The following is a 16,754-nucleotide window of genomic DNA, read 5'->3' as shown; positions in this document are numbered from 1 at the left end:
GGGGCAAAAATGTGTGGAAGCCAGGAAAGACCTTTCTGAATAAATGAACATGATGGTAATGCTGGTTGCCTGTGTTCTTACACTATCTATCTATGCACTTCTATGAAAACTTCAGAGATGGAAATAAGACTCCTATTGCATAGCAGATTCATCCATTCCAGGTTTTAATACGAGCTTGATTAGTCACTGTGTATAGGTAACAAGCTCAGGTGTGTCTTATTAAAACTCATACTAAAACCAGGAATGGAACATACTGGCATGCAATGGGAGTCCCTGGAACTTCATAACACGATGAGGTGCCTCAGCTACACTTAACACTTACTCTAAACCATTACAGGACTAGAACTGCATGTCGAGTGTCTATATGATTGTACCAAACCCTGCAAGTCAGCCTCTCTTCCTTTTTCATAACAAATGCAAGCCTTGCTGGTTTTAATTTAAAAAAAAAAAATTCCAAGGAAGTGTTCTCTAGCACAGTTGCACTGTTTTGGTCTATACAAAGATCATAGCCGTGGGTTGTATGACTAACACTTTATCACTATGTCACATCCTTAATTTTCTATGTGATTCAGCTGGTCTTACTCATTTTTACTATTACTACATATCTTACGTTTGAGTGTGTTATAGTTATGGATCATTCAGTTTATAGAAAAGTTCTCATTTGGCTTTACCGGTGTTCGACATTGAGAGCGTCTTTTACAACCGGAATTTTTTGGATCACAGCAGCGATCACAGACGCATGTTCATCACCACTATGAACGATGCTGTCACTACTAAATGTGTGTTTTTATTTATGAATGTATTTATTAAATTACAAGTGGCATGACACTGGACAGTTGCCTTCCATACTGTACATCAATTATTTACAGCCTTTAATAATTAATTATTACAAATAACCCCAGCTCTAAAATCAATTCTCTCTGTGAGCAGGGGGTTACTTAAACATGTCAAGACATGGGTGTACATGCTTCCATCAAGATGTGCTTTATAACCGTTTCAACCCTAATAAACCTACCGCATCATAATGTAGGACAGAAACTGCAGTGCAATGAAAGTCATATTAAAACATCTAAGGGGTTTAGCACAGATTAAACAGCCAGCAGACTGCTGGAAGCTGCTAATAAAGCACAGTATAAGGATGCAGCTCATTAGCAGAAACACAAGAGTCTCACTCTCCAGTGTTCAATGATTGTCAGTCACTGCCAAACACAAATACCAAATGCCTGGACATACACTGCTTTCATTATAACCGCAGGTTGTGCAAAGCTCAAGCAGTTGAGACATTGATAAGCGGCTTCTGCTTTTTGGCTGTTAAGAAAGCAGGCAAATGCTCAGAATTGTGACCTGCTGTACCCTGCAGTGGCCCCTCGGACATTAGCAGCCCGATAGGAGGAAAGGAAAAACTGTTTTAAATATCACAGACCCCTCTGATCAATCCACACAACACACTGAAGCTATATGGGCTCAAAGCAGTGAATGCGGAAAAGGCCACTGAACAAACAATCAGAATCTTTTGTATCCCCTTTTTTTTTTTTTTTTTTTTTTTTAGGACAAGTAGATTTTTTTTTTTAAACAAAGCACAGCCCTTACTGCTACGACATCAGCATCAGCATCAGCTCCCAGTAAAAAAGGATAATATGCTTCAGCTTCTCTGCCATAATCATTTAGACTTAAAAAATCTTTCTAAAGCACTTTTGTAGTCACACTAGCCAATGTCCATTTCCAATCCCCATGCATTAAGACAGCCTGCAAGAAACTGTATAATAAAAGACTGGGGTTTCCGTGAACCAGTACCCAGTAAAATCCCTTTCCAAAAGGCAGCACTGACCTCACGTAAGCAGCACTCCAGCGAGTTCTGTGAAATCCCTGTGCCCTGTGTCTCCTCGAGCCAGCAAAGCTTCAGCCCTTCTTCCAGAGAATCTCAAGGCAGACAACTTGATTCAGCATGAGCTGCCCTGCTTTCCTCCAGACACCCAGCACTGCAAGGATAATCACATTCCAGCAGACAGCGAGCATATGGTACTATCAGCAGAAACCATGTCTAGGGCTGAGCTCTGCTGGTGCTGCTGTCTCTGCTTCTGCTGTGATTACAATTGCTGCTATTGTGCTGCTCTTCCTCTCAGCCTGTGCAAGTCTGCAGTGAAGAAACTCACAGCCCTCCCTGCCTGCCACTGGGCATGCCCAGCAGATGCTATTGAGCCCTTCAGAGTGAGGCAGAGGGATTAACACACACCACAATACACACAGCAGGACTGGCTGCACCAGAGGTCAGGGTCTTGAGTGCTCCAAGCTCCTCACAACAAAAGAGAGGGACATTGGTTTAATGTCCTTCGGGTTTGATACATTTAGGTTCATCATGACTTGGGTTCTATTAAATTGATGTGAACAGTGGCAGACCTAATTACCACCTCTGTTTTAATATTCAGTTGTAGATGTACTTATTTTAAAAAGACAAAAATCCACTGGACAGGCACAAAATGAGATGTTAGATGCTGGTTCTATCAAACTCCACTTCTTTTAATGATTTAAATGACAGCGGTCCAAAGAATTAAAGTGACCAACGCATTCAAGATGAAATAGGAACATGCACTGGAATTGCATCTAAAAAAGCATTTTGTTGTAGAAAACGTTACTGAAAATGGTACATTAAATGTATCTAAGCGTTATTCCATGAAAGTTGGTCGTATTTGTTTAGAAACAGGTTACCGGTAATTGTAATATAAAAGTATAAATGGTAATGGTTTAATTGTGTAAATGGTCTAAACCATTTTGGACTGAAAAGCACATCAGTGCCTATACTACTGCTACCTCAATCTGTGCTTCATTCGGCCTAATTCAACATGTCAGCTAATGGCTCCTCTCCCTCCTCTCCATCAAGCCTGGGGATATGGAGAAAGCCGCTCTCAGAACACCAATTGTTAAATCCCACAGCTGTGACATGCTGTGTCTCTTCCTGAGTGACTGGTTTCCTGTAGCACTGCTAAAGGTCTCAGACAATAGCCCTGGGGAACAAGGGACACCCGATTTAGTTAGCAAGGGGTTTGAAGAACAGCATGTGCATTATTGATGATGGACCCCACTTGAGGTCATTATAGCTGGAAGCATGGGACACTGATCTCCCTCTGTCCCAGTCCTCTAGGTTTTAACAAAGTGCAGACTATGCTGTCTACTGATATTTATAATATAATGCATCTAACACTGAATAAGGTGCAAGCAACACATGGTCTTGGAGTGAGTAATCACAGTTGAAATGCATTGATGTAAATGGGAAAAACTTATCAAACAGAGGAATATAATATTATATATATATATATATATATATATATATATATATATATATATATATATATATATATATATATATATTGAAAAAAAAAGAACTTCACAAAAATTGACAGAAGAATTTAAACAAAGTTTTTAAAAGAGCAAGAAAATTGAAAATACAAGAAGAAAAACACTCGTAATGTAGCATTTGCGTTTAGTGTCACCGGCTACCTGAAAAGGACCTGGGCTGCGTCCCAAACCATTTCCTTGCACCCTACACCCTTCGACAAGTGTACACTTCGCGTGACGTTTACTGACGTCACAGTGTGCGCACTTGGGTGAGCGAGGGAGTAGGGTGTTGCTACACGCACTTCAGCATCACCATTCAGCGCCTTTACCTTTGACTGAGCAAGAAGCTATGCAATCTTTTGTTGTCAGATTGTAGTTTGGAAGAATGGCTGCAGCATTTGCACTATTCCTGTTCCAAAGAACTGTAGCAAGGATTTCAGCAAATAGGAGACGTCTTCGCCGCACTATTGCCCTACTAAACGTATTTAGAACATTTTACATGTGTATGGTTATTTTTAAACTTTGAGATAATTTGAAAAAGTTTGATATTGGTTAATAAAATTTTCGAATGCCACTTCCAGCCCGGCTTCGCGGCGTTTCTTTTCCCCGTGAAGAGGACATCGTTTGCCGCACGCAGCTGGATCAGTTTTAGGGTCTCTTCCTCTGTCCATGTATTTCATAAAAAATAATAATAATAATAATAATAATTTTGAAATATATTGCTTGCTTACATATCTGCTAGTTTTGTAGCTACCTATCTAGCTCATTAATTAATTAATTGATAGAAAATTAATTCCAGCAATTGATATGTACTGAAAAGATTTTTCTCTGTACTTTACAATCATATATTTAAATTGTGATCATAGATTTAAAAGATTAATTTTATTATCTAAGCGACTCAATACAACATACATTTCACAAATAATTTGCTTGTTAAATAACTTAACAATATTTACAATTTCCAAGCTAACTACATTATATTTATGTGCAGCCGCGTCTGCCATATTTGCAAATTGTTCCCACTTGTCTCCGCCTTTAACGCAAAGAGTTCTGGAACTTCAGCACAAAAAAACTTCCACAGAAGTCAACTGTTTTGTACACTCAGTCGAAGGGTGCAGTGAAGGGCACATAAAGCTCCCTTCACTCGTTCCCTAAGGAATTGGGAAAACCCGTAAGATGGCGAGCATAGTACTTCTGCCCCTCAAGGGAAGGTAAAGAGTGAGCAAGGGTGCGGTTTGGGACGCAGCCCTGGACACCTTTGAAAAAATAAATAAAAATGGGGACGACTTTACCAAGTGCTCTCCGAAGCATAGCAGCGTTATCTGCGCAGACATGTGTGCAGCATTTTCTAAAGCAGCGCGCCCCAGTTTACACAAATTAAACACAACTTTCAGCCAAACAAAAATAGCTTAAGAAAGAAGGTAAGACACATACAATAGGCCTATATAGCATATTTATATTTTTTAAACTAGGAAAACCATAAAAAGGCAGTAGAAATATTCCCACACAAAAATAAAGCCCCTTTCACTGGCACTCCTATCTGGGACCGGAAACCATTTACCTGGGTCGTACCTGGGTTAACCCGGGTCCCAGCGACCCACTTCAGGATTTGGGTTGACACATTTTGACCCGGGTTGAGCGAGACAAAATGCTTGACGGTCATTCGTGAGCCTACGCAATAACAAACAGCCACGCCTGCGTGAAGTTTTCACTGCCACAAGGAACATTTCTGTTTATTCTGTTTAGCCATATTTTTGTTGATTGAGACACAGCATGAGCCAGATTGCTCTAGTCAACATTTGGGCCTTGTTAGTTTTGGCTCAAAACCAACTCCAGACATATTATGTGGGAATATATTCTGACTCATATATTATTCATCCATCCATATATATATATATATATATATATATATATATATATATATATATATATATATATATATATATATATATATACACACACACTACTGGTCAAAAGTTTTAGAACACCCCCATTTTTCTAGTTTTTATTGAAATTTAAGCAGTTCAAGTCCAGTGAATAACCTGAAATGGTACAAAGGTAAGCGGTAAACTGCCAGAGGTTAAAAAAAAAGTATAGGTTACCGAAAACTGAAAAATAATGTACATTTCAGAGTTATACAAAAAGGCCTTTTTCAGGGAAACCTGAAAACAAACCCTCTGTCTGTATAAAAGCAGTGTTGGAACAGACTGTGTTACTACACCCTCTTAAGCATTATTTGGACAGTATTGTACTGCAGGAAGTAGTATATTGCTCTCATAATGGCGAGAAAAAGGCAATTAACAAAGGAAGACAGACAGACCATTATAACCCTTAAAAGTGTAGGTCTTTCCTTTAGAGAAATTGCAAAGAAAGCCAAGGTGTCAGTGAGTACAGTTTCCTACACCATCAAAAGGCACTTGGAAACTGGAGGAAACTCTGACAGGAAGAGATCTGGCAGACCCAAAGCCACAACAGAATCAGAAGACAAGTTTCTGAGAGTCAACAGCTTGCGTGATAGGCGGCTCACAGGACAACAGCTTCAAGCACAGCTTAACACTGGTCGAAGTAGGCAAGTCTCAGTTTCAACTGTGAAGAGAAGACTTCGAGCTGCAGGTTTGACAGGTCGAGTGGCAGTAAGAAAGCCATTGCTAAGATGGCAAAATAAGAAAAAGAGGCTTGCCTGGGCCATGAAGCACCGCCAGTGGACTACTGAAGACTGGAAGAAGGTCTTATGGACCGATGAATCAAAATTTGAAATCTTCGGTTCATCACGCAGGGTTTTTGTATGCCGTCGAGTAGGCGAAAGGATGGTTCCTCGGTGTGTGACACCGTCAAACATGGAGGAGGAAGCGTGATGGTCTCGGGCTATTTTGCTGGATCCAGAGTCGGCGACTTGCACAGAGTGAGTGGCACCCTGAACCAAAACTGCTACCACAGCATTTTGCAGCGCCATGCAATACCCTCTGGTATACGCCTAGTTGGTCAGGGGTTCATCCTACAGCAAGATAATGACCAAAAACATACCTCCAGGCTATGTCAGAACTACCTTAGAAGAAAAGAACAAGACGGTAGGCTTCAAATCATGGAATGGCCAGCACAGTCTCCAGACTTAAACCCCATCGAGCTGGTTTGGGATGAACTGGACAGAAGGGTGAAAGCAAAGCAACCTACCTACAAGTGCAACACATTTGTGGGAACTTCTGCAACAGTGTTGGGAAGAACTTTCCGAACAATATTTGATTTCCATTGTAGAAAGAATGCCACGAGTGTGTTCGGCTGTTATATCTGCAAAAGGTGGCTACCTTGATGACTCAAAAATTTAGATTAAATTTTGTTAAACAAAACGATTCCATGATTTCTTTTTTATCTCCAAAATTGTTTATTTGTTCTATGCTTTAATTTCAGAGTACATTGAGACATTAAACTGCGTAAATTTCAATAAAAACTGGAAAAATGGAGGTGTTCTAAAACTTTTGACCGGTAGTGTATATATATCCAGATCCAAATTGTGACAGAGAGCGAATGAATCCTAGTGAACAATCTCCCTCCCGACCTGTGAGGGCGCTGGATAACAGGAACAGTGTGCCCTGGACTAGATGGTTCTGCAGTTCATTCCAGGGTCAGTCGGAAGACAGCCATCCAGGAAGGGTGCGGAGTCACAATGCCCAAAGTCATCGCCCTATTGCGGTACGTGATGTGTCAGTCATGGATTGGAAAAGATGTGATTGAACTAGCTATCGCAGGGGGCGTGACTAAGGGTATAACAGGAGATGTGATGCTGTAATCTGTTCCTTTGTTATTGTTATCGTAAGGACCGGTAAAGGAAACTAAATGTGGAAAACGTATTGCGAGTGTTAAGTGTTTTGTTTGCTTACTAACTGTCTGTGTTTGTCATTGTTAGACGGCTATCACAAACCAGGAGCTGTCGCTACAGGCCAGCACCAACCCGGACTACACTACACTACACTACACTACTGTCACCATTATTGCCTTGCACCACACCTGCACTCACTATCAGGAGAAGTGACCGGGTCTGTGTTGTGTGTTATTCTTACTGTATTATTTTGGGACTGGACCCAGTGGCTTATATGCTGGCGATACACATCGCTGTGTAGAGCGAGTACTATTATTTAACCGGTTACAAACCAGGAAACAGAAAATAAAACAACTGTTTTGCACCGTGAACTTTGTGTCTGTCGTTGTTTGGAGCACTTGCATCACCTGTACACTGCAAACCGTTCATAATTATACACACACACCCACCCACCAAGTAAAATATGCAAATTACCTTTCAAGTAAAAAAATAAAAAAACCTTCTGTAGTTCCTATAGCCATTTTATTGTCCTTTTTCCTACATTACGCTGTATTACTGTGCGCAAGCTTAAAGTGCACATACTGTTTTAGACTTTTCTCGTGACTCTTATGACATGTGAACGACCTGTTGGAGTGATTTCAAAATGTGTATCTGCCTTCCTAGAGATGGGGGAAGGAAACCCGCATCTGCTGGATATTAACAAAGCTATGAGACTAATGTGTCTGCGCACATTGCTGTGACTGGCTGTTTAACTTCCTTTAACAAACAGTTTTCTGTTGTGTGAAACTACAGTGGCAATGTAAAAGTTCTGTACTATGCTGCCAAGGCGGCACTCAGGAAGAGTGGAGCGAGTGATAGCATTTATATTTCAACAAACACACTGCCAAAGTATGACATCAGTACCAGGCTGCTACTGTATCAGCACCACTGTGCAAATCCACTGTGTCGCCAGTTTTGGTAATGCTGTTGTCTGGAAAAGGTTCTGCTGCTGTCTGGATTGGGGTCTGTTCAATTGATCAGCAGCGGATCTCAACAGAACCACTGTTTAAATAATCAATAAAGGACCAGAGATTATGAAAATCAAACCCCTGACAGTGCATATTTGACTATTTAGTTAATTTGTAAAAATATGTAAAGATTCAGGAAGGTTCATATTTGTGTCAGGCCGTGGGTTAGTTTCACCTGGTGTGGTAGCGTGTTGAATAATGGAGGCCAACACAGTTGATGGTTGAAGTACATGATCTGGATTTATCTTCTTACAACACGTGTACAAAATAAAGAAAATATCAGTAAAAAGAACAGTTTAGAGACTGAGCTGTACTACAATCGTAACAAAACAAAAACTAGCAGCAGAGTGAACTCTGACTGTGTTGAAGGAATCCTCTCCTACACTTGAGTGTCCCTCCACAGTACAAAAACTACAGCTCTGGACTCCACTGATACGCAAATGCAATCCTGCAATCAGCAAGATAAGCAGCGCTGGGACGAACACGGGATTTTCATGTTCGGATATTTCTCAATTTAAATATTTGTTAATTTTTCAAAAAGTAATAAAAGCCATTATATTGCTCAAATAGCAGTTCAAGTTAAATGTTGTTTTGTTTATTCCTGAAATAAATAATACATAAAGTTGACAAAGCATTTTTTTTTTCATTCTTTGCCATTGCTGTTTCTTCACAGTAAAACAGTGGCCAGACACGTTTTCATAAAGTAAGAACATGAGGTTTACTTGTGCCTTTTTGTAGCTGAACAAGCAAACAAAAACTAAAATTTAACACTTCAAATAAAACAAACATGGAAATGGCTGTTTTGGTTTTCGTTAATTACATTCCACATAACAGAAAGTCACAATAATATATTATATATATATTATATATATATATATATATATATATAGATAGATAGATAGATAGATAGATAGATAGATAGATAGATAGATAGATAGATAGATAGATACAGTCTATATAAAAATCACTACACAACATTTTCTGGAAGTTGGGTACTGTTTACAAGGCATTTCTGTCCTATAAGATTCTGACTCGCTTTAAAGCAGCACAATGCATTTTTGTCCCATACGGCTTTCCATAGAGATAACTAAGGGTGCACACGCATAATCTGGTTTGTTTACTCTTTGCTGCCTAAAACTTTTAAATAGAGGCTCAAGAGCTGCTGTGTTGATTCTGTGTTTTTTTTAATGTATATTAATCTCACATATCACACAGAGCATTTTTTCATTTGCCATTTTTTGAAACTGTCACGCAAATTCTGGTGAGGCGGTAAATAAGTGCAAGGTATTTTTGTTATTTGTAGAGAATACAAACTTCTCATTTTTGTGTCCGAATACATGTCCAGAAATATCTGTTCGAATATTCAGATATTTGTCCCAGCACTAAATATAAGTGAACTAAATGTAAATCTTACATTGTTTTAACCCTTTCAGGTACAACTGGGCCTCCAAATGATCAGTTTCCTTGCGATACCCGAGTCCCTCTCAAATGTATTTTAAGAAGAAACCGTTTGAACGACCGCTCAATTCCTTATGTAACCTAGGGGGTTAATAACATTAACTACACACAGGCATAATGAATTGTTTTGTTTAACTTTACCATTGCTATGGCTGAACAGATACAGAGGTATTGTTACTTAATATTTGTACTGAATCACAACTGTTCCACATTTGAACAGTTTAAATGACAGCAGTATGAGAACCGCTGCTGTTCAGTAGAGCCCATTATCCCTGTGACATTGTGACTCAATTAGCACACAGTGTGCATTACACAGACTGACTGCTGACCATGGTTTACTTGATATTTACAACAAATCACTAACCTGTGGTGTCCTCACACACGCTCGAAAGATGAGGTCACTGCAAAGTCAATTGATCAAATATGTACATCTTTTTTTTATTTCATTTCAAATTACATTTTTGTTTTCTTGCCCTACATATTATTTGTCAACAACCACAGTGCGAGCTTACAGCAAATAAGTCAACATTTTTATTTAGTTTTTGTTCCAACTTCCTCATTTTTAGAAACCACAGGCATTCCAATAGAATGTTAAAATTAAAAACAGAAAGGTGTCAAAGTTTTTTGTTGTATTTATGTATTTATTTTTGCTAGGTTTATGAACATAGCACTTAATGTGTGAACGAGGCTGCGTGACGTTCTTCTCCGTGCCTCAGTTCAGGAAGTAAGCCCATAAAACACAGCTGAAACAGGAATTCAAACAATACAAGTAAGAGGTTGATCAAAATGTTTCAAAGAAAAGTCAACCCAAGGGCATGAATTTCAAAGTACGACCATAATAATAAAAACTGCTAAAAACAGCAAATCAAACACAGATGAAAATCACATATTTTGAAAGAAGTTGAAAACAAAGCATATTTATACTTTTTAAATTAGGAAAACCATAAAAAGGCAGTAGAAATAACTCTCAATCCACTTCCTGTTTTGACAGTCAGCTCTCAAGCACCTTTCAAGGGTTAAAAGATGCTTGCTACCAGTGTTGACGCGGTTCAGAAAATGTGTCTCTATAGTAATAATTGTATCAGCAGTGGATCGGAATACCGGCAAGCTACAATCCACATCCCTGCCCTTTCACAGACCTTACTGATTTACAGGACAATCCTAAACATACATGCTTCCCCAGTGCTGGAACTATATTATCATTATTATTTATTTCTTAGCAGACTAACTATAACAAACTATAACATGAGTCTGTGCAGATCAAAATGCAATATACAGATGGAAAGAAAAAAGGACATCTTCATCCATGCAGTATATTCCCAGACTGTGATACTCTCAATAACTTTTGGAAAAGACTGGTGCAAGCAAGCTGAATCACATTTGGAGAAGTGGTTATCGGCATATCATAAAATACATATACTACTAAAGCTGCCGACGTACACAGATTCCAAAACAAACATTATAAAATTATTGCCCATTCATGAGCCCTGAATAAGTCAAAGGGAGTTTTGATCCTGGTGTCTCTGGGGGTGATGCAGAAGGTAGATTTTGTTTTGTGATTTTTACTTTCAATGGGACTAAATTGTGTCTTGCGTCTTTATATGCACCCAATGCATTTGATCCTCAGTTTTTAGAAAACGTTAGACTCAAATTATCTGAATTTCCTGATGCTGCAATTCTCTTAGGTGGTGACTTCAATCTGGTTTTTAACCCGGCGCTCGATACCTCTCACAGCGCTGCAGAGCCTCGTGTAGCAGTTTCAAAATCTTTCCAGAACTTTGCACAGGATTTAAATGTATGGGACGCATGGCGCATTAGAAATCCGAATGTAAAAGATTTTTCTTTCTTTTCCCATCCCCACAAGACTTACTCTCGCATTGATTAGATATTTATCTCCCCTAGTATTTTGCATTATATTATTTCCACCGACATATTACCAATCCTTATTTCAGTTGAAAAACTGAATTGCAAATCTCCAAAATAGGCATTTAGTGAAAGCCTATTTTGGAGATTTGCAATTCAGTTTTTCAACTTCAGAATTCAGCACTACATGGCAATGCCTAGAGGTTGGAATAATGGCAGGATGCACCATTTCTCCACTGGCTTTTACCATGGCAATGGAAGTAATCATTAGGGCATCAAAATGGGTAGTAGGAGGAGAGCGCTTGGCTTCTGGAATGCGACTACCACCAATTCGAGCATACATGGATGACATGACAACCATGACTACAACAGTAGCCTGCACTAATCGATTATTGGGCAAATTAACCAATAACATTGAATGGGCACGAATGCAATTCAAGCCCACTAAATCAAGGAGCATCTCTATAATTAAAGGCAAAGTAGTAGATAAAACATTCTTCATTAATGGTGAGGCAATACCAACAGTGTCTGAGAAGCCAGTGAAGAGTCTTGGGAGATGGTACGACGGGGATCTAAAGGACACAGTTCGTGTGGGAGAAGTTAGACAACAAGCAGTGGAAGGGTTGAAGAGCATAGACAGCTGCGCTCTACCAGGTAAACTAAAACTCTGGTGCTTTCAGTTTGGTCTACTGCCGAGGTTGCTGTGGCCACTGACTGTGTACGAGGTTTCTTTGACAACAGTAGAGAAGCTGGAAGCTTTAATCAGTTCATACATCAGGAAATGGTTGGGAGTTCCACGCTGCCTCAGCAGAGTGGGACTTTATGGTAAAGGAATACTGCAGCTACCAGTCTCTGCTCTAACCGAGGAGTTTAAGTGCGCCAAGGTCAGACTGGAAATGACATTAGTAGAGTCACGCGATAAATGCGTAAGGGAGGCAGCACCTGTGTTGAAAACTGGAAGAAAGTGGGCGGCAAAGAAAGCTGTGGAAGATGCAAAGGCTGCCCTTCGAATTTGTGATATCATGGGGCAAGTTCAGCATGGAAGAGGGGGTCTTGGTTTCAGTTCAACTCCTCCTACATGGCACAAGGCGGCCCCAGCTCAAAGAAGGAAGCTGGTAGTCAACGAGGTGCAAAAGCAGGAGGAGAGGATGAGGTGTATAAAGGCCATTTCCCAGGCCAAACAGGGAGAATGGATGAGATGGGAGAGTGTGGAACAACGCAAGATTGGCTGGCAAGACCTATGGTCAATGGAACAGAGCAGGATCAGTTTCCTCATCAGGTCAACATATGATGTTCTCCCATCACCACAGAACCTAAACCTCTGGGTAGGAGAGGATCCCTCATGTCCTTTGTGTTCATCACCTGCAACATTAAGGCACATTTTGACAGGATGTAAGGTGGCTCTTAGCCAAGGACGGTTTACTTGGCGCCATGACCAGGTGCTGCGATGTTTGGCCTTAGCATTGGAAGACAAGCGTAACATGACCAATAAGTTGCCACCTGTTCCATCAAAACATTACACACAAAAGACAACATTCCTCCGCCCAGGAGAGCAACCACCAAGAAAAGGTGTTAAAACCAATTCTCGCCCAGGACAACTGGAAGCTGCTAGAGACTGGAATATGCTGGCAGATGTTGGTCAACGGCTTATTTTTCCACCTGAGATTGCCACCACTAACCTTCGACCAGATATTGTCTTGTGGTCTGGATCAGCACGCCTTGTTCACCTGGTAGAGTTAACAGTGCCATGGGAGGACGCTGTAGATGAGGCGTATGAGAGGAAGAAACTGCGGTATGCTCAACTAGCCACTGAAGCGGAACAGCGAGGATGGAGAGTTCGGGTTTACCCAGTGGAAGTGGGTTGTCGAGGATTTGTGGCACACTCTACAACCCGGTTTCTCAGAGACGTCGGATTCAGTGGCCAAGAGTTGCGTCGCACAGTGAAGAACTTATCTGAAGCAGCAGAGAGGAGCAGCAACTGGCTGTGGTTGAGACGGAAAGATTCTGGCTGGGGACAGGTAAGTAAGCTGGGCTGAGTTGAGTGGGGGACGGAGGGGGGTGATGCTGGGACGCCAGAATCACCGTCGAGCCCTCTTGAGGTGTCGTGGGCTAGTCGACGAAACACTGAGGATGGAAGGTGCCCACTTGAAAACCCCAGAGATGTACCCTACTTAGCTCAATCCAGACGGTTGTCATGCTGATGCGCTGGGGAGGCCGCACTTTGGTTGATCCCCGGAGCCAGCATCGCAGCCGTTGTGTGTGCTGATGCGCCAGGGAGGCAAAATAAGCTGATCCCTGGAGCCAGCATTACACTTCAGCCATTAACACCAGACAGAAGGATATCTACATCATCATATGGAAGGAAACGTAAATGGATGGAGACGCATATGGATCACATTAGTTTACTGTAAAGCTACGTCTTAGTTGGTGCTTATCTTGGCGAGAGCCGAGTTCAAATCAGCATGAAGTTTTAACATCTACTCTCGTGTAATGGAAATCATCACGCCCCAGTTTTGTATTCATTTAATTTTATTCTTGGAGCAGCCCGTGCCAAAAGATGGCGCTTTAACTCCTTTCTCCTTCAGAACGAGGATTTTTTAAAGTATATATCCAATGGATTGAAAACCTTTTTAGAAATCAACTACGACCCTGATCTTAACCCCCATTCATTATGGGAAGTCACAAAGTGTTTCATCAGAGGCAGTTGCACTTCATTTGCATCTAACCTAAACAAAACTCGTAATAAGCATATTTCTCAATTAGAGGCTCACATTTTACAGTCAGAAACATTACAAAAGGTTAACTTTATAGAAACCAGAGCAAGACAGCTCGCTTCCCTGAAAGCAGATTTTAGAAATCTGACCAGATCTAAAGCAGAATTTCTGCTTCTTAAAACTAGACAGCTTTACTATGAACATGCTGAAAGGCCTAGCAGGTTCTTGGCTTTAAGACTTAAACAATCAGAACATTTGGCTTCTATTGATGCTATTAAGGACTGCAATGGCACAATGCTTTCCCAACCCTCCCAAGTTAATAAAGTTTTTCAACATTTTTACTCTCAGCTTTACAAATCTGAATCTGTTTCTGATTTGAATAGGACTAGGGAATTTCTGAATTCACTGAATTTGCCTAACCTAGTGGCTGATCAAGCTGAACAATTAGACGCTCCTATCACTTTGGAGGAATTAAAAGCTGCAGCTGCGTCCATGCAAAAACGTAAGTCTCCAGGTTTAGATGGCATTCTGCCTGAATTACTTTTGGCAGTCTGGGATATGGTTGGCCCTTTAATTCTAAATTCTATAAATTATTCTTTACAAACTGGCTCATTTCACAGAGATCAGAAGTCAGCTTTGATTTCACTACTTCTCAAAAAGGGTAAAGATCCTCAGGAATGCTCCAGTTATAGGCCCCTTTCACTCTTGAATTCGGATTTAATATTATTTGCCAAAGTATTAACCAAAAGATTAGAATTATACGTAGGTAATTTAATCCATTATGACCAGACAGATTTTATGAAGGGACGGCTCGCATCTGACAATATGCGTCGACTTTTGCATGTTCTTGACTCGGCCCCCAATAAATCAGTTTCCTGTGCGGTGTTTTCTTTAGATGCTGAAAAAGCATTTGATCGCTTGGAATGGAACTATTTATGGGCAGTTTTGGAACGTTTTGGTTTTGGTCCCTCTTTTATTAATATGGTCCGCACTTTATACACCAACCCTACTGCGTGTGTGCAAACCGGCTCAGTTATGTCTCCTCAGTTTCCACTTGAAAGAGGCACATGGCAAGGCTGCCCGCTTTCTCCCTTGCTCTTTGCCCTTTCCTTGGAACCCCTAGCTCAGGCTGTTAGGCAAAACCCTGGCATCACCCCCACTGACATAAAGGGATCCAAACATCACATATCTCTTTATGCTGATGACATACTACTTTTTCTCTCTGACATTTCCAAATCAATTCCACAGGCTCTGAAACTATTTGATGAATTTGGCTCTCTGCCTGGGTACAAAATAAACTGGTCCAAGTCTGTCCTAATGCCCCTGAACCCAGCAGCTAAAACTGCCCCTCTCCCTCCTGACATCCCTGTTCAAATACAAACTTCAGATTTTACGTATCTGGGCATTAAAATACACCCTAACTTTCAACAGATTCGCAAAGATAATTTTACAGGTGCCTTGATTAAAATCAAAGCTGATTTGGCAAGATGGTCTCCTTTGCAACTTATGCTGCATGGTAGAATTTCTATTATTAAAATGAATGTTCTTCCTCGCATTAATTTTCTATTCTCAATGCTACCTTTATCACTCCCTGTGGCAGGAATGGCTGAGGGTCTGACGTCACGGCAGAAGAAGGGACAACAAAATCAAAAAGGTATGATGCAGTGGCGCGGGCGACGTTTTATTTAAAGCAACCAAAAATAAAATAAATATTTAAACAAAAGAACACTTGCTCACAGAGCAAAATAAAAGGGTAAACAAAAACAAATCACGAACACAAAATCCAAAATAAATAAACCATGAACCATACAGGTCAGGCTGGGCAGTCACTGTCACTGTTCCTGTATGCTATGATTTAGTTTCGTTTTAAGTAACTCCGTCTCCTGTCTCACACACTCTCTCCTTCTGACACCCACCCTGAGTTGGAGATCTGCAGGCTTTTTATAACAGGTGACCTTCTGCACGAGTTTTAATTATTACTCCTGGCAGAGGACGAGCACCGATCTCGCCTCTGCCAGGACACGTTTTAAAAATAAACAAAACAAGAACACGGCGCTACGCCGTCATAAATACAATACAATAAAACATACGGCGCTCGCCGACATAAATACAATAATACAATAAATCATAATAAACAAAAACAATACTCTGCACAGGGGCGGAGGGGGAGACCCCGATCTAAAAATAAATAAACAATGTACAGGGCTGCTCGCCCTGTTACACTCCCTCACAAATATTTGGAAGAAATTTATTCTATGTGCAGTGTTTTTTGTGGAATAGCAAACGTCCTAGAATTCGATTGGCTACTTTGCAACGTCCCAAAATACTTGGTGGTCTAGCTATGCCAAACTTTAAATTCTATTATTGGTCCTTTTAGCTGAGAATTTTTAAGACATGGCTGGACCCAAGTGCCCCAGTTTCATGGCGTGCAATAGAAGAGGCTATAATTAAACCTATTAGGATCCAAGATCTCCCATTCTCTGGCCTTACAAATAGGGCTATATCTTTACGAATGGGCCCCATTATTGCCAATTCATTAGACATCTGGAAGAAAGCTAATAAATA

The 16,754-nt window shown here is 40.6% G+C and overlaps 1 protein-coding gene across 3 annotated transcripts in view; it reads right to left on the bottom strand.

The window, feature by feature from the left end:
• LOC131737501 (FYVE, RhoGEF and PH domain-containing protein 4-like) overlaps positions 1–16,754 on the bottom strand; it is a 138,982-nt gene that overhangs the window by 67,126 nt on the left and 55,102 nt on the right. Inside the window, exon 1 of one of the 3 annotated variants that reach the window (XM_059026814.1) lies at positions 1,829–2,143. The exons of the other annotated variants lie outside the window; for them this stretch is intronic. The gene's annotated coding sequence lies outside the window, so the exon portion shown is untranslated. Of the gene's footprint in view, positions 1–1,828; positions 2,144–16,754 lie in introns of those variants that run through there. 3 annotated transcript variants of the gene reach the window in all.

The sequence above is a fragment of the Acipenser ruthenus genome, chromosome 7 (genome assembly GCF_902713425.1).
Source record: "Acipenser ruthenus chromosome 7, fAciRut3.2 maternal haplotype, whole genome shotgun sequence".
NCBI classification, from domain to species: Eukaryota; Metazoa; Chordata; class Actinopteri; order Acipenseriformes; family Acipenseridae; genus Acipenser; species Acipenser ruthenus.
This window is presented reverse-complemented; position numbering and strand designations above follow the sequence as displayed.